The sequence below is a fragment of the Trachemys scripta genome, chromosome 3 (genome assembly GCF_013100865.1).
Source record: "Trachemys scripta elegans isolate TJP31775 chromosome 3, CAS_Tse_1.0, whole genome shotgun sequence".
NCBI classification, from domain to species: Eukaryota; Metazoa; Chordata; order Testudines; family Emydidae; genus Trachemys; species Trachemys scripta.
In genome coordinates this window covers 166,160,527-166,185,174 of record NC_048300.1, presented here as the reverse complement: position 1 = coordinate 166,185,174, position 24,648 = coordinate 166,160,527, and positions in this window count along the sequence as shown.

Here is a 24,648-nt window from a genome sequence, read left to right as displayed (position 1 = left end):
CCATGCTCTCAAAAATTTATTGTTGGGGGTAGAGTGAGCCTTGATTGATGAAGATAATCTTGCCATGCTCAGTATTTTCCAGATGGGAGCTCCACTGTTTCCTTCCCAAAGCTATCAATATCAACCCGCATGAGACCTTTGGCAAGGCACAGTTGCCTGGTGAAATGTGAACATTTTCCAAGAGTCAGAACTTATAAAAACGTACTTTAAAAGATTTTCCACAATGTTGCCATTATGATTATTGTGACTGATTGTTGCATATTGGTGTTGCCAGAGTTGTCCATGAAAGTAGCTGGTTTTTCCAGGTGCTTCTTCAGTGTAGTAGAATTTTAGTTTTCTAGTTCCCCAGTCTTTGACAATTTCCAGCTTCATTGTTTATAAGGTTATAAAAATAATATTTTCCATCATTTTTCAATGTTGAAGTTTTATGTTTAGTTTTTTGAAGTGTTGAGTGAAGTCAGCAAACAAGCAGTCATTATTCAGCCACTGCAAGCTTATTCTGGTTCAACTCGTCCTTTCTGAACTAACAATCATGACTTCAAATATGAAACAAACCAAAGAAAAACTGGGCTGACACATTTAAAAGAAAATTCACATTTTGTGATGGTTGAGATGTGATTTCCCAACTCCTCCAAGAAGACTTTCTTTCCACCTATTTCTGAATAAAAATCCAACCTGAAACAATTTGGCAACTACACAAACCACTCTAGATTTGCCCTCATGGTTTGACAATACCAGAGTTACTCAATGAATTATAGAGCTACAGTCCACAGCTTTTTTTTTTTTTTTTTTTTTTACTAGATGAAGCAGGAAACACAGAGATCATAAGTTCTCAAATTTGATATCTTGTTACCTAGGTGAGATCTTGACCCATTCTTACACTCTGACAGGGGTTCTGAATAACCAGCTGATTCAGTAACCTGTCGCTCAAAACCCCACCACTACAGGTTAATTGAGATCTAACTGGAAAGAGCAATTAACAAGCTGAGGGGCTAGTTAGTGGGAGAAGCATCCCCAGCAGCTGGGAGCAGATAAATAAAGAGGAAGGAAGCCCTTTCAGGGGTGCAGAGCCTGAAAGAAAGTAGAACTGGTTGTTGCTAGCGCTGTTCCCTTTTCCCTCCCCCCCCCGAAGTAAGAGGGCAACTGACTGATGCTTGTATAGATGTAAATAGTCCTATAGGAAGTAGCCTGATAGACCACTATAATAAAGCACAGAGAAGGTGGCCTGGAGTGAGCATGGTCTGTATCTAAGGTAAGAGAGACTCATAGGAGAAGAACCTGTGACACCCTGTTTCTCCTTTCTAAGATACTTTCCAGTAGTCTCCCCCAGTTGTGCTCTTCTTCCCCTGTATGCAGGACAACACTACTCTCTTTGGCAGACTCAGTGCCCACCCATCAGGCTCCAGCTGCCACCAAACCCCATGCCTCATAACCTTGCAATGACAAAAAGATAGAGTACGTTTAAGACCCAATATTTCTCCCATTGAAGAAAATGATAAATCTCCCTTTGTCTATAATTCCAGCAGGATTGGGCCCTTGCTATAAAAGTGTGTACAGTTTCCTCAAAATTCTGTTGATCCAGGTCATTTGATAAAAATGTGATATAAAGTATGGATTTGTGGCTAAAACAATGGCCTAGAACTCAGAAGATTTGGGTTCCAATCCCAGCTCTACCACAGACTTCTTGTATGATCTTGGGCAAGTCACTTTCTCCATGCTTCAGGTCCCCATTGTAAAAGAAGGACAATACTTTTTTTACCCCACAAAGTTATGGTGAGCATAAATTCCTTAACATATTAGAGATACTCAAGTTCTACAATGATGCGGGCCTTAAAAGTACTTAGACCAACAAAACATGGGCAGAAACAAAGGATCTAATTCTGCTAGATACTTCAGCACATGTGTAGTCCCATTGATTTCAATGGGATTTTTCACATATTTAAACACATGCCTAAGCATTTTAGTGAACTGGGGCCTAAGAATATATTCAGGTAGGGTCATGTGGGCTTGGGTTTTCCCCTCTTTGTTTAAGTAAAGTACAGTGAGTTTCTGGATTACTCTGAGTTTTGAAAAACTAATACATTGCTATTATGTTGTACTTTAGGAATTAAAGAAAATGGATTGAAAAACTGAATTATTCTGTGGACATCTTAAATTTTGAAGTGGTACTGTGAAGATGTTCAGAGCAACTTACACTGCAGTCAACTACACTTGTCAAAGTCTTATGGTGAGTCATCTTGGTTAACTGTAGCCACTTACCCTTCACATAACAATCAAATGTGTTATCTCAACACTCATTCACTCCTACGGCATGAAGCTTAACCTTTTCCATACTTAGTGATGGAATTGGTTTGGTGGCTGCCCCACATGAATCAAAATTATAGACAGTGTATTGTGCACCCAAAAGATAGATAAAGATCTAGGATTTCTTTTGGTTGTTTTTTGCTGATCACCATCATCGCTCTGGGAACCTCTTGCTGTCAAGCCAACACTCCCTTAGTTTTCCTATAACTAAACATTTTCTCAAGTCAACACTTTCTCTCAGGTTTGTGAAAACAATTTTTTTAATGTTCAGGGTGAGTTACTCTTCACCCTTACTTACATCTCCTTTGCGTTACCATGTGAATCTCATGCTGTATGATTTTTTTAATCAACTCTAATTCTTTTAGCTCTTGATCCCAAGAAACCTAAGAAAGTTATGTCTCAGTTGTGATTTGGATAGCTGGGGTTCAGAGGGCAGTGGCTGGAAGCCCTAGGCATTGTTTGTCAAGGGCAGAAGCAGGCAGAGTGCCTCTGTGGTGTTGGAGGAAGTATACTCAGAAATAGTACTTAGTCAAATGTTAAAAAATGGTACTTCAGCCGCTAAGTACTAGATGAGGGCTTGATCCTAAGAACTGCCAACACTAGTAGCTGGTTCACTTGAGCCGAGAGACTACAAGTAACAGGATTGTGGGGGTACTGAGCTAATTTGAAGCTTCCTTGTACTTTCTACAATCTCTCTTCCCCCATCATGCTCATTTGGGGGTATTATTTCAATTGAATATGTATGAGGTTCATAATTTTTTTCTTCCATTTAAGTGTCATGGTAAGTCTACATAATCAACCGTGTCATTTGGATGTACGTTACAATGCTAGTGTTTTTACTATAAATTCCCTCCGTTTTGGAGTTCTGCAAGTAATACAGTAGACTAGCTTGGAAAGAAATTGTGCATTTTCCTACATGGGTCCTGAAGTAAGATTGTAAATTAGCTGAGTTGTGTACTGTGTATTTTTAAAATACCTTTTCTATGCATGTGTTGATTTTCATCATGATGGTGAGTGCGATAGTTCCTACATTGGCCAAACCGGACAGTCTCTACGCAAAAGAATTAATGGACACAAATCTGACATCAGGAATCAAAATACTCAAAAACCAGTGGGAGAACACTTTAACCTGTCTGGTCATTCAGTGACAGACCTGCGGGTGGCTATATTACAACAGAAAAACTTCAAAAACAGACTCCAACGAGAGACTGCTGAGCTAGAATTGATATGCAAACTAGACACAATCAACTCCGGTTTGAATAAGGACTGGGAATGGCTGAGCCATTACAAACATTGAATCTATCTCCCCTTGTAAGTATTCTCACACTTCTTATCAAACTGTCTGTACTGGGCTAGCTTGATTATCACTTCAAAAGTTTTTTTTCTCTTAATTAATTGGCCTCTCAGAGTTGGTAAAACAACTCCCACCTGTTTATGCTCTCTGTATGTGTGTATATATATCTCCTCAATATATGTTCCATTCTATATGCATCCGAAGAAGTGGGCTGTAGTCCACAAAAGCTTATGCTCTAATAAATTTGTTAGTCTCTAAGGTGCCACAAGTACTCCTGTTCTTCTTTTTGATAGTTCCTACAGTAAATCAATTAGTGCAACTTCACTGATGATACAGGTGAGTATAAAGTCTCTACTGTTTTACATGTGCACAGGAGGTGATGTGCAAGGCTCTCACAGCATCCTTCAGTTCTGTGGCCAGAGCCAAAGACCAGTTAAGTCAAGGAGAGTCTTTCCTTTGACTTCAGTGAGCTTTGATCAGGCTTGTATAGCATCCTACATGAATGGAGCTCAAAGCACTTGACAAGCACTTGACAAATTATTTAAATGAGCTGTGCCGTGTCCTTGTGACATAGGAAAATGGATAGAGATTGCTTCATCCAGCATTGCAACCATCTTAGGGCAAAGGAACAGAACACAGCAACTGTGGAGCAGAATGACACTAGAAGACAGCTCACATTAGGGAATTAAGAACACTGCAGACCACTGAACATTCAGGAGGGCTTAGGTAGGTAGAATGTTGTTTCTTGAGTTTCCTTTGGCTCTCCCTCGCCCCATTGGGTGGATAAAGTGGACTTTGAATCAATGACTCCAGTTGTAGTCATTGACTTTAAGGCCAGAAGGGACCATCATGATCATCTTGTCTGATCTCCTGCACATTGCAGGTCACAGAACCTCACCCGCCCACTCCTGTAATAGACCCATAACCTCTAGCTTCCCCCAAGGGAAGTTTTGCAGTTGATAGATAGCTGCGCAACTGTGACCCACTGATTCTAATGCTGCCCACAGGCCTTTAAAGACAACATTTGGAAACTTTGTGAATGCACGGAGCCTCCTGAATTCTATAAGTGGAAAACAATCATGTTGAACTTAAACTGGAGAGTAGTAAGAACTGATGGCTTTGGAACAGACCTGGCTGCCAACAAGAGGATAGACTACTGGGCCAAAGGCTGACCTTAAGTGTAAATGGGGAGGGAAAGCAGGTTGGACAAAGTGAAACTGAGGCACATAAGAAAATCAGTTGCATGCTGTATAGAGGTGTCTCATTGAAACATAAGGCTCATATTAATTTGTTTAAAAATGAATATTGAAGAGAGATATCAATGCAACAAGCATCCTGAAAGCAGATACAAACTTCATCTAGAACTAACATGAGCTTTGATGTAAATAATACTTGAGGACTAGTCTACAGTACTTTGCAGCCTTCTGCATGTTCCATTGGCATGTGCCAAGATGTTGTATATTTCACAAGGAACTGGAAATCTCCACGCCCTCCCACAGTGAAAGATCAGCTTAAAGAAATTTCATACTGTCAAATTAAAACATTCTGTTTAAAAATAGAAAAGTGTCATGACACTTAATAACTTTTGTGACCCCCTGGAAATCCTTTTCTAACATAAAAGGAAAGAACTCTTGAGAAAATACAAAATCTTCAGAAGGCTACAACAACATGAAGTATTGTTGATAGAAAACACAGCCATGTTTGATTATGTTTAAATTCTCAAACAAAAATACTGTGATATTATTTATACAATCTCTGCTTAAATTTTGAAAAGCTCAAAAATAAACTGTTTTATTACACATGTGCAAGAAGTCTTATTTCAATACAGAAGGAACTGGATAAAGTTCTCTACTTTGTAATGCAGGAGATCAGACTAGATGATCTCATGATCCCTGCTGGCCTTAACCATGATGACTCTATTCAATTCCTGACTTTGGGTTTGGATGGAATACAATAGCCTTTCATCTCTGGAATTGTTTTGTTCATTAGTGAAAATGAGTTTACAAATTTCAACACAGACTTTATTTAGTATTTGTGTACATCAAAAAACTTGGCACTATAGACATATGCAGCCTGGTGTTACCATTAATAGTAGAAATAAATTGATAGAACTGCATGAGGAATCCTAAGAGTTTTTATCTGGTTCAAACCCAATGTTGTTAGTCCCTTGCTTTGTTGAAAACAAGAAGAAACAAAATTTATCCCAATGGGTGAAATTCTGGCCCCACCAAAGTCAATAGCAAAACTCTCATTGACTTCAGTGGGGCCAGGATTTCACCCTATATATTTAAGACACACACACACACACACACACACACACAGATCAGATAATGGGGTTAAATCATCACTTTGGTGCCAACTAAGAAAGTTCCATTTAAGATAATGGAACTTTGATTTGGACCAGTGAGGATCTGGAATATCTAAATTTAAAATTTTATGGATTACCATATAGGTAAAAATTAAAATGCCCATATAGCTAACATATCCTATACATTGTTATAGATAATGAAGTGCAAAGCAAATGGAGTCATTTTATTATACTCTATCTCTTCTATCATATCACTCTACCATCAACTGTTTTGCATGATGTACTTTGTGTATTTAGGTTTAATGTCCTTAGTGATGTTCACCTGAAAAGAAACAGAGGGCATCCACTTAAAATCTGACATCATGTGCATGAAAGTTAGGGATAAGGCATTTTGAGATTTTACAAGACCCTCAAACTCTGTTTGAAAAACTGGTTTGAGCTTGTGAACTTTTCTTCCTGTAATTTTAAACTCGACCCTTACCCTCTGCACTCAACTCCCATCACCATGCAGTATAGCTGTCCTGAAGTGCAGCGCACTCTGCACAGCACACCAGACAGGACATACGCGAATCTGTGATTGTACCATTCCCCACTCCACCCCCTTGTTTCTTTTCAATAAATATTTTTTTTTCTTTTCAATAAATGGATTCTTTGGCTTTGAAAACATTCTTTATTATTGCATAAAGTAAAGACTCCTTAGCCTGCTCAGTTGGTTTATCTGAAGCAAAATCCACATGCCAAGCTTCTTCAGGCCCTCTGAACCCTGCATACGGCTCTAGGATTGATCTGGGCTCTTCTTGAATAGTGGAGAGGTCAGAACAAATATCCCTGGCAGAGTGAGAACGTTTGGAATTTATTTTCCAACCCACCTGACCAAAAGATATGTGAGCGACCCTCACCCAGCATGTGGCAAGTGAGCGACCCTCACCCAGATGGGGCAAGTGAGCTATCTGGAATGTATGCCTCTCAGAGAAACCAGGGCAGAGAGGATGCTTCTGCACTATGCCTATGCCCCTTCCCCTTGTCCACATCTCCTATAATAAAGGCTGCAAGAGAGGTAATGTCAAGTCATTTTACTGGCTCTGAACCACTGACAGAATCCTCCTACACCTTCCCACATTTTTCTGCATTAGGCAGCTGAGCTCTCCAGATAGAGACATAGTGTCCCCATCACCTCCCTGAGATCCCTCCATTAGGGGGTATGATCTTGCATTGCCCCCAGTGGATGACTGTGCTTTAATGACAATTTTATCCTTAATATATTTGAACAGTGATTTAAAGAAGATTTTTCATATTCTGTACTACACAAAATAAATAGAAAGTTGTGAGAGAAGAAAAGAATTTGGAAACAGGCAACTCATACAAAAAGTACATACTCACTCACGCACACCTCTACCCTCCACCTCCCAGCATATAGGATTACATAGTCTTTAATACATCCTGTTGCCCTTTCTACCACTCTTACTAATTCAGAACAGCAGAAGTGATATTTGTTTTGGGAGCGCAGGCAACCTGATTACAAAGAAATCTTAAGGTGCTAACTGAAGTAGAGCTTTCACAGCTGTATTGTTTCCTTTTATTAAAGCAATCTAAGGCCAGTTCAAACTGATTTTTAAAAGTTAAAGGTAACTGAAAAAGACTGCTTCCTAAAGAAAGTTAGATTATATACCATGGTGCATATGGAAAAGAGACAGAATTTATTTTGGTGCGTTGGGTTGCTAAGAAAGGAACAATTTCCATTAGCCTTATGGAGTCCCGTTCCCTATAATTCATTTAACAGATGTCTTATATTAGAAACAGAATGCCCTTGTCACTCTGTCTAAAGTGGCTCACGACCATGAGTTCCTACCTCAGGGCAGACTGTCAAAAACAGGACAGACACCACACCAGGTGGCATGTTCTATAATTAGATTTCACCAAGCCAGTGACAAATGTGAACTCCTGGATCACTGTAACAGTCTTATCATGGAATCACAGGCAGTCCCCTTAGAGACTCCAGTCAATCTTGCCACCCAGGCAGCTGGATTTAGTGATAAATAATCACCTACACCAAAATCCATAAAATATTCAGGTTGCTTCCAGTCCCAAGAGACCAGTCACTTAGATCAATTTGTATCTTAGATCTCATATCAAAGACAACGCCTGTAGCCAATCCAGTAATACACTAACTTAAAGGTTTAGTAACTAAGAAAAAGAAATATCAGACTTATTTACAGATTAAAGCAAGAAAACATATATCCACAAATGAGTTGTAATCTAAACTCTAAGAGTGACAGAGTTGTAGTGATCTGTTAATTCAAAATGTCTTTCAGGGCGGACCCAGTGAAAGACTCAGGTTCTCTGACTTCAATTTAGTGTGTCTGGCCCTGTGAGAGTTCAACCAGCAAAAAGATGGAAAATATTCCTGTGTCTTTGTTTTATTTCCTTCATTTGGCCTCAAGGTCTATAGGATGAGCTTCCTTGCACATAGTATTTCCAAGGTGCGATAGGGCCATTCACCAATCCTTTGTATTATGATGTACCTTGATGGTCCATCTGATTTTGATTAGTTCTTCTGGATGAGGTGGGGGGGCAATCTTCCCATCTGAGTTCACAAGTTTAGAGCAAGCATTTTTAAAGTTATAAAGCAAAACTTATATTCTTTATAGCATGGAATACAGATATTACAAATAAGATTAATGCATGCAGCAACTTACAAACATCCTGTCTAAACACTAAATACATTCTTATAACACTAATACCTATTTTGAGCAACACTAACACATAAGTGAACTGGTCTTGTCTCCAGCTATGAGTTTATCAGTTCTTAGCTAATGCCAGCAGTTTTGGCAAGAGCTGGCACCTGGCCTGCCAGTATCACAGCCCCCCATGGTGCAAATCCTTTCTAAGTCAGGAAAGATGAACATGTAAAGAGTGCAAATGCTTTTGCTAGGAGTTTACCTGCTATCTTACCACAGATATATATATTAAGAATTTGCACTAGAAACATTTAAAGGAAATAAACCTGTATAAAATATTCTTCCTCTAAGATGACATTTATTTTTAAACGGCTCTTTTGTGGTGTTGGTAAACATGGTCATTTAGTAAACTGAAAATATAATCTAACAGATAAATTCCATTAAAAGATAATTTTTGTGTTTTACTTTTTAGATAAATGGAAGCTTGTTTTTTTAAACAGGTTTAGGCACTGATTCAGCAAGGTACTTAAGCATGCATCTAACTTTGAGAATGCGAGTACTTCACAATGATTGACTTCAACATATTTTTATATTTAAAGTTAGACACATACTTAAATGCATTGCTGAATTAGGGCCCTATTCCATATGTGCAAGTATGCAGATAGACCAGTGGTGGGCAACCTGCGGCCTGCAGACCGCACGCGGCCTGTCAATGTAATCCACTGGCAGGCCAAGGGACAGTGTTTACATTGACCGTCCACAGGCATGGGCTCCTGCAGCTCCCAGTGGCCGTGGTTCACCATTCCTGGCCAATGGGAGCTGTGGGAAGCGGCGGTCAGCACGTCCCTGCGGCCCACGCCACTTCCTGCAGTGAACCGTGACCACTGGAAGCTGTAGGGGGGTCGTGCCTGCAGATGGTCAATGTAAACAGTCTTGCAACCCACCAGTGGATTACCCTGATGGGCCGTGTGTGGGCCGCAGGTTGCCCACCACTGAGCCAGACTGTATAGAAGAGTACATTCACCACTGACATACCCCATTGCAGTTATACGTAGCATAGCAGACTCTCCTGGTCTAGTGCCCCATCAACAGCCACTCCAGTGGTCTGCCTCTTCTTGTGATTCAGTCCTCTGGCCAATCACGTTACAGTCTCACCCTTTCCAGGATAACCAAAGATCCACCAAACAATACCCTCACAACCTCAAGCCCAAGTCCCTGCTCAACAGTCTTTCCAGCCCTGATCACCCCAGTGATCAGTAGGGGAACCCATCCCTCCCTCTTCTCAATGTAATAAGCATGCAAAGTTGGTATATTTAGGCCCTCTGCTTCCTTCCTGGGCTTCTCTGTACCTCAGCCTGTCTGCAGGCTTTTTCCACAAAGCCCTTCCTGGGCTCACTGTGTTCCTGCATTCCTTCTAGGCTTCATTCTTCCTTTATGACCATGACTTACAAGATTCCTCCCTGGAGTTCTCCAACAAACCCCAAAGCAGAAGTACAAACTTCAAACCACTTCCACCCTTCCCAGGCTTGAACATTAGCCACTTACAAGTCTTCCCCATTTCTCTGCTTCTCAGCTGAACTCCAACACACTAGGGCTGCCTCCCTGGAGTCTTGCCCCTATTTTGAAACCCAGCACAGGAGCTAACCACTGCTTGATGGCTTTTCCCGGTTCTCTTTCCTGACATCTATCAAACCGTTTCCAGAGAGCAGGCACTCCCCACTTTCTCTTTTTCAATCTCTCTCTAACTGAGATTTCTCAGGCCTCAAAGAAACCTGACTCCTTTCCAGTTGACCAGCTAATTTAGATACTTATAGAATCATAGAAATGTAGAGCTGGAAGGGACCTCAATAGGTCATGAACTCCAACTCCTTGCAACAAGGTAAGACCAAGTAAACCTACAACATCCCTGACAAGTGTTGGTCCAACCTGTTCTTAAAAACCTCCAGTGATAGGAATTCCACAGACTTCCCTGAAAGCCTATTCCAGAGCTTATCCTATTGTTAGATTTTCCTTATAGCTAACCTAAATCTCCCTCACTGCAGATTAAGTCTATTACTTCTTCAGGGGACATGGAGAACAACTGATCCCCATATTCAGCCCTTAATATATTTAAATTATTGATAATGGTTCCAAGATTGCTTCAGCTAGGTTCCTTAAGGACGCTAGGATGAATTTCATCAGGCCCAGCTGACTTGAATACACCTACTTTATCTAAATATTCTTTAACCTATTCTTTTCCTATTTTGGCTTACATTCCTTCCCCCTTGTTGTTAATATTAATTGTGTTGAGTATCTGGTCACCATTAACCTTTTAGGTGAAGACTGAAGCAAAATAGGCATTAAATACTGCAACCTTCTTGATGTCGTCAGGTATTACCTTTCCTTCCCCATTCAGTAGAGGACCTACACTTCCCTTCATCTTTGTCTTTTTCTTAATGTATTTAAAGAACCTCTTCTTATTGCCTGTTATATTCCATCCTGGGTGTAACTCATTTTATGCCTTAGCCTTTCTGCTATTGTCCCTACATCCTTGTGCTATTCTTTTATACTCCTTCTTAGCAATTTGTCCATGTATGGTTTCTTTTTGATTTTCAGGTCACTAAAGAGATGATGATGGAGTCATAAAGGCCTCTTACTGTTCCTCCCGTCTTTCCTGAGCATTGGGATAGTTTTCAGTTGTGCCTTTAATACTGTCCCCTTGACAAACTGCCAGTTTTCCTAAACTCATTTTCTCCTTAATTTTTCTTCCCATGGAACCTTATCTGCCAGTTCTCTGAGTCTGTTAAGATCTGCTTTTTAGAAGACCATTGTCCTTATTCTGCTATTCTTACTCCTTCCTTTTCTTACAATCATGAAATCTATCATGTCACATTTCACCCAAATTGACTTCCACCTTTGGCTTCACTACCAATTCCTCCTTGTTGGTCAGCATCAAGTCTAAAATGGCTCTCTCTCAAGATACTTCCTTCACTTTCTGAAACAAAAATTGTCCCTAATACATTACAAAAGTTACTGGAAATTTTGTGTTTGCCGTATTACTTTACCAACAGACTTTAGGGTAGTTAAAGTCCCCCATTACTACCAGGTCTCATGATTGAAAGAGCACCACTTTCAGGCCAATAGTAACAGGGCTCTCTTCCCACATGCAGTGGCTTTTGCAGATGACTTTCAGTGATGATTACAACTGAAGAGGACAATGAGACTTTGTTTCTGTTTACAGACTAATGAGAGAGCCTTGAGGCCCAACTCAGCCTTCATAAGAGCAAGGCTATGTGGCTGGGTGGGGATGGCAGGCCAAGGACTTCAGAAGGTGCAGGAGGATGGGAAGTTTAAAATATTAGGGTTGGATTTCTGTAAGAGGGTATTTGACTTGGAGTTAGAACTGGGAAAAGACCTTTAGGAAGAAATAGCAGGTTGTAGAATGGTGGAAAAGGTGGTGAGCTCCCGCCACCTTCCAAAAGATAGAGGTTTTACATCAGTGCCTATTTCCCCTCTTCTCACACTTGAAGTAGGTATATCTTCCACCCTTGGACAGAATTCTTAGGAAGCTGGTGGGGATCTTTTTTCTGAGTTCATGGGGAAGACTAATTACCCTCTTGTGAAAAGGGCCTGAGTACATAGGGCCAAGGAGTGGCCATTGTCCATCGTTCCCTGAGGGAAGACAGTTGAGATGTGCATGGCAGGGCTGGCATATTGAGTAAGAAAGGGGTGTTTTCTTGATGGAGGTAATGTGTCTTCCTCATACCACTTGCTCAGATCACCTCAGGCAGCAGATTTGATAGTAGTGGCAGCAATGTTCAGCCCAGGATGGGTCAGGATTCGCCAGAGAGTGGGATGACTCCCCCCTTGTGGATGAAGGAGGGCTGGTGCAAGGAGCAGCAGTACAAAAGGTGAGAAGGAGTGGAGAAAAAGCTGGAAAGCAGCCAGACTACTTGGTGATAATGTTTAAATATCTACATTCCTGGAGAACATGGTGGGAGAAGGTCTGGGGTCTTCCATAGGTCACGGATTACCAGTGGGTGCTGGAAAACCAGACATATGAGACACCATCAGCTAGTGGAGTATCCGGATGAAACCATCCTACCTGCTCTAATCTGTGGCTCTTAAGCTCCAGAATAATGCCTTTTAAATATAAGGAGACAGCTTGGCACCTGATTCATGGAAGTTTGCAGTCAGGGAGATATGGAAAACAGACCCCAGGCATGAAAGGTTGTGTCCCAGAAACGAGCTGTGACCAGGGGTGGTGGAAACTGTAGAACATTGCCTTATGGACTGTCCCTGGGCAAGGAAAGTTAGGGAGAGGCTGGCTAAGTTGAAGGCCTTCCCTGTGGTGTTGAAGCAAAACAGGTCCTAGTGTGCTTTGGGGGACTTTTTGGGATCAACATTTCAGCAGTGAAATAGAGAGACTCTATTTTTGATCAATATAGTTATTTTTCTCACTTTTATGCTAGATAAGGTGTGAGGTAGCTCTGGGCTGAATTGTGCCAGGTAAAACAAAAGGAGGGAAGAGGTGTGAGGAAAATGTATGCCAGTGGTGGAGCAACATATGACTTTGGGTGCTAAACTGTGCATCAGGGTGGATTTTTCTAGTCTTTCTGTCATTTGTTTTCTCTGGGGGAGGAGGGACAGAAGGACGTGCTATGTTTAGGGATGTTATTGCCCTACTGCAACACTGTTGACAGGCTGATTGGTTGCTTGGTTTATTTTGCTGTACATCATTGATATGCCAAAGATCAAAAATGCAGAAACGTGTGCTTATTTCTGTGCTTTATAACTTTATAAACGGTTTGATTTGGCCTGTTGTAAGTAAGTGTCTGTGTATATCTGTGTATGGCTCAAGGTTTTGTTTTGTTTTGTTTTGAGTTTGTTTGCTTCCATCCGCCCCCCCCCCCCCCCCCCCGTTGATGTGATATGTATAAAGAGTTTTACTTTTAAAAAAAACATCAGGCTCCTGTTAACCCTCTCAGTACCAGTGTATGGTTTAAACCAGGTCACAATAGACATAGTATTTTAAGCATGTATTTTGCTTAGTGTCCAGAAAAGTATTAACAATAAGCAATGGTATAATTAGGCGGCTATGGCTGTAGGCTATTTGAACAGGGTTTTGGTTTTTTTTTTTATCAGAACTGATAAATTCTCCATGATTCTCACAGAAACTATTAAGGAGTACCAGCACAGGGGAACTCTTAAAATAACAGGTTAGAGCTGTTGCGACAAGGACAGAATAATGCATGCAGTAAGAAAAAAAGATGTTTCTTAAATACCAAGATAATGTTATTTCCATAAGAACAGCCACACTGGATCAGACCAATGGTCCATCTAGTCCAGTTCCCTTGCAACCTTAATTCAGCATCTTTGTGGATAGGAGTTACGATAGTCCATAATTACATGATCATATAATTATCTTTTTTTCCACAAGACCCCAGCCTTGTTGAGAACAGACGGCACTCTGGAACTGAATTAGGGTTCCCAGGTGTCCAGTTTTTGATCGGAACACCTGGTTGAAAGGGGACCCTGGTGGCTCGTCATTAAAAGTCCAGTCAGCAGCAAAGTGAGGCTAAGGCAGTCTCCCTGCCTGCCCTGGCTCTGTGCAGCTCCCCGGAAGCGGCCAGCTTGTCTGGCACTTAGGCACAATCAGGGAAGCTCTGCGTCTGCCCCCCACCCCCAGCACTGACTCCACAGCTCCCATTGGCTGGGAACCACCTCTGCCTAGGGGCTGGACATCCTGGCCACTTCTGGGAGCAGCGCGGAGCCAGGGCAGGCAGGCAGCCTGCCTTAGCCCCTCTGTGCCACAGACTGGGAGCCACCTGATGTAAGCACTGCTCGGCTGGAGCCCCACCCGCACCCCAACACCCTAACCCAGGTCAGAACCCCCTCCCAAAGCTTAACTCCCTCCCAGAGACCACACCCCACCCCTGAGCCACCTCCTGAAGCCACCTCTTGAAGCCTGCATCCCAGACCTGCTCCCGCAGGTCCTCTCTCAGCCCAGTGAAAGTGAGTGAGGGGGCGGGGGAGAGCGAGTAACGGAGGGAGAGAGGCTGGAGTGGGTGGGGGACAGGGCCTCAAAGCAGGGCAGGAGTGGGGCCTGGGGGAATGGCTGGGGCAGGGCAAGGGTGTTCAGTTTTGTGCAATTAGAAAGTTGGAAACTCTAGACTAAATCAGGGTTGTGAGATGAATGAGGCTGTTATGTGTAACATCATGCTTTATTTGTTGCAGAAATTGGAAGGCATACATGGGGTCCCAGCCCACGATCACCACCCAGTAGCTCACCTGAATAACCAGGGAAGTGGCAAGTGAAGAGTTAGCTCACAAAGGGCCTTGCCCTGTGTAGCCAGGTGGTTACCCCACTCCTACCCTGAAGGGCTTAAAACAGGGGGAAGCAGCTACTAGGCTGATTGGGGAAGCAGCCACAGCTGGGCCACGCCCCAATCAAGCCTCAGCTGGCCCTATGTAAGAGCTGGGAGCCAGGAGCTCAGCAGACTCCCTCTAACTTTTGAGAGGGAGGGACCTGGCTGCAGGCACCTGAGTGGAGCAGGGTTGGGGAAAGGTAGAGGAACTGGGGAGCTCCAGCTTGGAAAGCCCCAGGCTGCAGCCTAACAGAAGGCCAGCGGGTACTGGGGGTTGTAGAGGGCAGCCCAGGGGTAGGCAAAGGCTGCAGGTCCAAACTGCTGTAGGCTGATACTGCAGTCTGCCCCAGGATGTGGGGGGTAGACAATGACTGGCAGTAGTCTTAGACTGAGGTGAGGTGGGGATAGTGGGTGGGGAGACCCTGAGAGAAAGGGGTTACTGCCAAGGGGCAGCACCCCAGATAATGGAGCACTGAGTCCAGAGAGGGATACAGGGGCCAAGCGGCAGTGGGACACTGGCCTGTAGAGGGTGCTCCAGAGGCTGGATAGCTAATTCCCTGAAAGGACCAGCAGGAGGCATCGCAGGGGTGAGTCCCACTTGCCTACACCCTCCAAGCTACTTATTGGGGGAAATATTCATCCCCCCGCTTGGGTGAGGGACTCTATATAAACCAGGAAGTACCAATAGGAAGTTGTCTGAGCAACTAGAAGAATCCCTGGCTGGCTGCTACTACAGACCCCTCCTGCTTACCTGACTCCTGAGCCCTGCAATCCTTCCTGCTCCTATTTCCTGCTTACCCGCCTGCTCCTAGTTCTGTCCTTCTATCCCAGACCCCCATCTACTCCCAATTCCTGTGTCCTGCCCTACTCCAGGTCCCTGCTTCTCCGCCTTAACTCTTCATTTACTCTTTTTTGATTTAGCATCATACAACACTTTCATGATAATTGATAGATGTCTGTAAAAGTCACTCTTTTTTTCTTCATCTTAAAGTTAATTGCACAGGCTTGCAGTGTGATGACAACAAAATGTCAAAATTAGATCAGAATATTAAACTGGTGCAGAGAATAACAAATGTAAATATCTGGGGCAGACACTAACAACAATGCTCTTGTGCACTTTTTGAGAAAGATGTCCTATTTCCCACTTGTGATCCTGAAGTACAGTGTCTTGGTGTTTTGGAAGGGCAGTAAAGTTAGCTCAGACTGTAGTGAGAGAGGGTGTGGTGAGGAAAGGAGCGTGAAGCTGGAGAAAGGTTCCATGAGAAGTATGGATTGGGAAGTAAGGGAGAAGCAGGAAGAGCATAGTAGTAGGGGGTGGTGGACATGAAATGGATTGAATAGTTGGTCAGGGCAGCCACCAGATAGGAAGGGATGGTTAAGGAGCAGATTCATCTTTGCTCAGGTGAGGAAAAAAACAAGAGAAACTTGAGGGGAGGGATAGCTCAGTGGTTTGAGCATTAGCCTGCTAAACCTAGCATTGTGAGTTCAGTCCTTGAGGGGGCCATTTAAGGATCTGGGGCAAAAATCAGTACTTGGTCCTGCTAGTGAAGGCAGGGGCCTAGACTCAATGACCTTTCAAGGTTCCTTCCAGTTCTATGAGATAGGTATATCTCCATATATTATTATGGCCCAGGCTAAGCTAAAACCAAAACAAAGCTTCTTTTCTGGGACTGCTGGTTTTTGACAGGGGTTTTTGCTTAACAAAAGTAACACAAACCAGCAAAGTCTCTGGCCATATTCCTTTTATGGAGCTTCAATTTAAAAGCAGTGTCACCTAACAAATTATATGTATATACACAGAGCAGTTCCTGTGTGTGTGTAAACATATATATATTTACACACACACATACAACACCCCTATTTGCTCATGACTGACTGTCTCTCAACTTTCTCCCCTACCCCATCTCCCCTTTTTAAAGTTCTGAACTCAACTGGGCTCAGCTGCACCCAGCCCTTAACTTGTAATGAAAGAGGTGCCAGGGCTCAAGCAATGTTTTTACTTTCATCACTGATGTGGCAAGACCAGAGGTGCCGGTGCTATGAACTGCCAAGCCTAGAGGTGCCAGGGCTCAGCCCTGGCATAAATTAAGCACAGGCTGCACCTGATTGCTTCAAACAGACCCTCCGAGCAGGGACGCTGAAAACATTACTGGAGTTAACTCAAAACTACCTATGCTGCAGTCTGGCTCAGTGGAGCTGCCTCCTACAGGAACTACCTCAAGGGACTCCAAATGATCTATATATCTCATTATGTGTATACAGTAGCAACCTTTTACCACTAATGTATCAAAGCTAAGTAAGCACACAAAACAGATGGATTTATGTACTCAATTTTAAAGAGCTGCTAATTATTTAGCTGGTTTAATGCCTAAATCTGTATGTATCTGTGATGGGTTCAGTCACAGAGACCCCCTTGGGACTGCCACCTGATGTGCTGAGACTACCTCTAAGCCCATTTTCTCTGCCAGTTTGGGCCTCCAGAACCCTGCCTTGTCAAGCCAGACTGCTCCAACACAGACCCAGGGTCTGAACCATGTGCCCCAAAGCTGCAGACTTAACTGAAAACAGCATAAGAAGTGCTCCTGTCTCCAGCACCCAGACACCCAGCTCTCAATGGGATCCAAACCCCACATGAATCCGTTTTACTCTGTATAAAGCTTATGCAGGGTAAACTCATAAATTGTCCACCCTCTATAACACTGATAGAGAGATATGCACAGCTGTTTGCTTCCCAAGGTATTACTTACTTTGGGTTAATTAATAAGCAAAAGTGATTTTATTAAATATAAAAAGTAGGATTTAAGTGGTTCCAAGTAATAACAGAAAGAACAAAGTATTTACCAAGCAAAATAAAACAAAACACGTGAGTCTATGCCTAATACATAAAAAACTGATTACAGATGAAATCTCACCTCCCAGAGATGTTCCAATAAGCTTCTTTCACAGGCTGGACTCCTTCCTAGTCTGGGTCCAGCAATCACTCACACCCCCGTAGTTACTGTTCTTTGTTCCAGTTTCTTTCAGGCATCTCTTGAGGGTGGAGAGGCCATCTCTTGAGCCAACTGAAGACAAAATGGAGAGGCTTCCGGGGTATTTTATATTCTCTCTCTTGTGGGTGGAAACCCCTTTGTTCTTCTGTGCAAAGTCACAGCAACAAGATGGAGTTTGTAACCACCTGGGCAAGTCACATGTCCATGAATGATTCTGCTTTTTTGCAGGCTGATGCCATTGTTTACATGTTAGTTTGAACATTCCCAGGAAAGCTCAGATGTGGATTGGCGTTTCCCATAGTCCATTGTCAGCTAAGTGTTTCTTGATAGGACTATTCTCAGTAAGTGCCCATTCTCAAGAAGCTGACAAAATGGCACAACGAACAGCAGTGGCCAGAGCGAACAGTGAGCAGTTGGAGGAACGAGCAAGGTGCTTTCTTGCCCCCCATCTGGGAGGTATACTCACGTGAAAGCACCTCTGAACCCTGAGTCTCTACTGACCAAGGACAACACCGGTGAGTGGGGTGCACTGGAGGGAAAAGTGAGGGGCATTTTAAATAAACATTTGTCTGTTGGACTATATTTTAGTGACTTTGCTCCAGAATGCTAGATTTGTGACTGGGAATGGAAACTTATATAAATATGTTTCCTAGTAGGCCAAGTTTTGAAAAATGCATTATTTGCGAGGGTTGTTATCTCACATCGTTGCTATCTTGAGAGGTCATTATGTTGGGGAGTTTCTGTACTAAACATTTTTATTATTATAATTAATTTTTACATAAGAATGGTCATACTGGGTCTTCCAACCATGGTCAAGGCCAGGTGTTTCAGAGGGAATGAACAGAATAGGTAATCACCAAGTGATCCATCCCCTGTTGCCCATTCCCAGCTTCTGGCAAACAGGCTAGGAACACTTAGAGCATGGTGTTGCATCCCTCCCCATCCTAGCTAATAGCCACTGGTGGACCTATTCTCCAGGAATGTATCTAGTTCTTTTTTTTAATCCTGTTATAGTTTTGGTCTTCACAGCATCCCCTGGCAAAGAGTTCCACGGGTTGACTTTATGTTGTGTGAAGAAGTACTTCCTTTTGTTTTTTTTAAAACCTGCTGCCTATTAATTTCATTGGGTGACTGCTAGTTCTCGTGTTATGTGAAGGATTAAATAACATTTCCTTATTCACTTTCTTCACACCAGTCATGATTTTATAGACCTCAGTCATATCCCCCCTTAGTCGTCTCTTTTCTAAGCTGAAAATTCCCAGTCATTTTAATCTCTCCTCCTGTTTCATACCCCTAATCATTTTAGTTGCCCATCTCTGTACCTTTTCCAATGCCAATATATCTTTTTTGGGATGGGGTGACCAGATCTGCACACAGTATTCAAGGTGTGCACGTACCATGGATTTATATAGAGTCAATATGATATTTTCTGTCTTATTATCTATCCCTTTCTTAATGATTCCCAACATTCTGTTTGCTTTTTTGACTGCTGCTGCACATTGAGTGGATGTTTTCAGAGAACTATCCACAATGACTCCAAGATCTCTTTCTTGAATGTTAACAGCTAATTCAGACTCCATCATTTTGTATGTATAGTTGAGACTGTTTTCCAATGTGCATTACTTTGCATTTATCAACATTGAATTTCATCTGCCATTTTGTTGCCCAGTCACCCAGTTTTGTGAGACCCCTTTGTAATTCTTCGCAGTCTGCCTGGGACCTAACTATCTTGAATAGTTTTGTATCATCTGCAAATTTTGCCACCTCACTGTTTACCCATTTTTCCAGATCATTTATGAATACATTGAACAGTAATGGTCCCAGTACCGACCCCTCAGGGATACCACTATTTATCTCTCTCCATTCTGAAAACAGATAATATTCCTACCTTTTGTTCCCATTTTTTAACCAGTTACTGATCCGTGAGAGGACTGCTCTCTTATCCCATGATGGCTTACTTTTCAAAAGTCAATTTAAATTAAATACATTTTTTTTAATTTATATTTTTTTAGAAATCTAGACCTGTTATGTGTTTTGGTGTAACTTGCATTATCCTTATGTTAAATTTGCATTATCCTAACAAAACATTTACTTTATTCATATCTCTCTTATATGTTGCAGGTCAAAGTGAAAATGAAAAGACAAAAAACAATACAACATTTTTTCCACTCAGAGGCCTCAAAAACTAACCAAGGTGAAGAACACATCAAGAACCAAGAATATATCAACATGTCATCTGAAGGTTCAAGTGGTATATCTATATCCGACCAGCCCGAAGCACAAATACAGCTACCTACTGAAGAAACAGTGTCTCCAAAACCTAAAGGCAGTTCCCGATGTTTGTCGGTCAAAGTGTTTCCATTTATTGAAGTTACAAAAGATGGCTACTGGTGCACCTCTTGCAAAAAAGCTTATGAAGAAGGAAAGCTTCCCAATGCTATAATTGGTAAAAGTGGAGGAGCTTGGTTTATCAAACTGATCAGCAAAGCCGATGCTGACAAACAATGTGAAAAGGCTGCAAAACACCAGGCCTCTGGAGTGCATCAACATGCAGAAAGCCTTATAAGCCTGCTTTCAAAGCCAATTTTAGAAGTACTTAATGAGGTTGTTAAGAATGCTGGAGACACAATACAGTTCATGCGAACAAATATGGCTGTGGCATCCTACTTTCCATTTAAGGAAGAGATACCACACACTACAAACTGGAGGCCAATGTTAAGTGCATTGTCGCTTTTTCATCCTGAAGTGGAACACTGGTTCCGAACAAGACCAGCAAATGCTCACTATCTTTCTGCAAGAAACTCAACTGACTGGCTAGAAGCATGCGGTGCAACAGTGAAAGACTCAACAGTTGAAAAAGTGAAGAACTCTCTCACCACATTTAAAAAATTTGCATACATGGCTGATGAATGCACTAATGCAAATGGGCATCAAGTATTAAGTCACTGTGTACGTTATCTTGATGTCAGGGGTAGGCCAGTAGATGCATTTCTAGATGTTCAAGTTATAGAAAACACATTGACTGCATCTGTGACAACCCACATCTTAGAAGAGTTAAATGCTTATCAATTGGACCCCAAACAGATAGCTGCTTGTGCATTTGATGGAGCTGCAAACTTCTCTGGAAGACATGGTGAAGTACAGGCTTTGCTCAGAGAAAAGTGTAACCCTAATCTCTCCTATATACACTGCAGAGGCCATCTACTCCAACTAGCACTAGTACAAGCTGCAGAATCTTCAAAAGACATTAAAAAAGCTATACATTTAATGTCGTCTTTATATTCTTTTTTCAGCAAGAGTCCAAAAAGACTGAATATCTTGGAAAATATAGAAGATACACTGGGATTGAAGTTCAAATTAGTCCAACCTGGGAATACCTGCTGGCTTTCTCATGAGCGATCCTTGACTGTTGTCTTAAAATTACTCCAGCCGTTATTACTGGCTTTGGAAAGTATCTACCAAGATGGGATGGATCTAAGTAGTGAGGCTGGTGGATTACTTTTGCTACTACGTTCAGAGAAGACTATTGCCATTTTCTCTCTCTTAAGTCTACTATTGAAACCACTTGGGACATTAAACAATGCCATCCAGGCATCTGCTACAACTGTAGTACATCTTTGTCCAGCAATAGAAGCTACATTTGGATCAATCAGAGAGCTATCCATTGAAAAAGTACTGGAAGAAGCAAAGACTTCAGTCCAGAAGTTGACTAATGAAAGCATTTATATTGAATCCTTAAGTGAAGAAGACAAGAAATGTTTGTTAAGACAACTGAAAAAGTACACAGACTTGATTCTTAAAAATCTACAACAGTGACTTCTAGATTCTACTCAACCTCTACGTAGGTTTTACAGATGCCTGTCCTATAAAACACCAACAGTTGAGTGGAGTGAGGCACTACCAGCAATGGGGCTGCCATGTGATCAGGACAGAATAGAGAATTTGAACACAGAGTGAAATATCATACACGAATGAATGAAGATTTGACTTCAACTTCTTCTTTATCACTACTAGTGGCTTGACCCAATCTTTGTGTTCTGTTTCCTGGGATGAAAGAAGTAGGAATTCATCTCTTGCTACTCCCAGTCACAACAACTATAGTTGAGTGTTCGTTTTCATCATTGAATAGAATTTTGTGTTCTGAAAGAAGTCGCCTTCTGCCTGATCATGTGAATGAACTAATGAGCATATCAATTGAAGGAATGGAAGTACCGGACACATGAGAAGCCACCAAAGATGAACGTATTGCATTCAAGAAGTTCATTAACAGAGTTGTGCAAAATTATAACAAGAAACCAAGAAGGATGTAGATGTAGTGCTTCATAGAAGGCTTGAGTAGCCAACTTTAATTTGTGTGATGATTTTAAAACATGAGTTAAATCTAATAAAATGGTCATGAAACATTTTTCAGTTTTGACTATGGTGCCATACAGCCCACCTTCGCCCTCACAGTCTCACCCATCATCGGCCCTGACACCTCTCCCCCCCAGCCCCCCAATTCGAACACCCCCCTAATATCAATTCCTGGGGAAACCACTACTTCTAGCAATATGGGCTCTGTCCTGAGCTGGGCTTTTCCATGCTAACCTAAGGACTTTCTCGTGATATAGACCAGCTGACTGGTAAATACTACCTTGTTTTGAAAAGGCTGCCCTGGCTCACTGTAAATACTCTGCTGGTTTCATTGCTCCCTAAGAAAGTAAAGCCTTTCTTTCAATTGGACTTTCTCTTGAGAGCCACAGTGGGAACCAGGGGCCACTGGAGCCAGAAGGCTAAGTCTAGGAGTTGCTGACACTGTGTGGCCTACTCTTGAGGGCTGGTACACTAATAGGCCTACTCCCAAGAGAGTGTATAAAAGCCAGGGCATAGCACAGAATCTGTAAATCTTTTTGGTGAACTGAGAGGTAGGGATTAGACCCACTGAAAATATTAACCAGAGTGAGATTTGCATTAAACTTGTAACCCTGATGTAAATGACAGTTTGCAGGTAGAGGTCTGTGCCTGTGCAGAAACCCACTGAATCCCGCACAGCAGTCTGCCTGTGTGCTATCAATTACAAGACTGGAGCCTTTGGCTTCATAAAAACAAGTTTTTACTAACATGAATCCAACAGAAATATTCTTTTGAAATTTAAAACAAATTTCAAAGACAAATAAACATTCCTCTGCAATGTTTTTTGCTCAAATATTGGGCTAGTGTATGAAAACCTGAAATTGATTATGACAACTGGAGAAGGTGAAACAGATTAGCCTATTTTTATTGCCCAATCTGAGATAACTATAAAATCCAAAGAAACAACATAAATAGTAAATGATATATTAAACTTTTTTAAAGATTTCATTTTAGTAATATAAACTGTTATTAGCACAAAAACATAAGGAATTTAAAAAAACATGTTTTTTAACCCAACTATCCTTTCAAAATAAGAATTAGTACCAGCCAGTGCTGGAGCTAAAGCTTGTACATATCACCATGTTTTTATAGGTTCTATACCATTTTAATAAAAAAATTGAAAAAAAAATGAAAAATCAAAGATTGGTTCTATTTTGTAATGAATGTCAAATCCAAGTCAATGTTCAGTTTCAATGCACTAACCTTCCATGAGAAAAGCCTAGACAAATTTGACTTTTTAGCCTAAAATGAGACAGAAACATGTAAAGTAATCATAATACTTTAAAAGAATAATTAAGTGCAACTAAAATATATAAACTGGTTCTGACTGGCACCAAAACATGACCCATTCTATACACTATAGTGTGGGAAAGTCCCTCTGCTAAAGAATGGTGAGAATTTTAAGTTGGGATATCATGTCATAGCAGAGTCTGTAGAAACAGATCATGATAATTAAAATGTACAACTATTAGATTATACCTTGTTAGAAATAATACAATGTGATGCCTGAAGCCTCAAGAGAGAAAAGATCAGATTATTAAGGTTATACCAAATGATGGATTAACCCTTTCTGGTTCCCTGGGCTGACACTTCAAAATATTGACAACTGGCTAAATGTAAAAAGAAGAACAGGAGTACTTGTGGCACAGACTAACACGGCTGCTACTCTGAAACCTGGCTAAATGTGTCATGTCTCCCATTAGCCACAGAAACAAACTGCAGTTGCTGCTTTAGCTCATGTGGTACATAGCAGTGCTAGAGGTTCAAGTATCAAATCCTGCTGATAACCCATGTAGAGAGATATTTATGTTTGCTAAGGATTGAATCTGTTTTTCAATGTTTCTGTTTAAAAAGATGGTTCATTTAACTCACACAGTGAGAAAAATCCTTTTAAATAGGTTTGATCATTAAAACTTGTTATAATGTGTCAATTTCAGCACTATATTCCACAAAAACATGGATGTGATCCACTTTATTCATATCACATATTTTGATTGGTAGTGGCAAGTCTGCAAGCTGAGAGCTACGTGTAGGGGATGTTGGAGCCACCTACACTGTCTCTAAAACCATTGGGGATTCTCCTTACACTAAGGGAATCCTCAGCTGGGGAGTTGCAGCCAGCCTTCATGCTTTTTGTACTATGAGAACAGTGCAGAGAGATCAGAGCAGGTCAGGGGTTGTATCCCATTCTGTCCAGATGATGAGAGAACATTCTCTAGGGACTTTAGCAGTGCTATTAATTTTACATGGATGGGGCTCAGATACTATCAGGGCCAGCTCTAGCTTTTTTGCTGCCCCAAGCAGCAAAAAAAAGCGCCGCCCCCTGAAGCCCCCC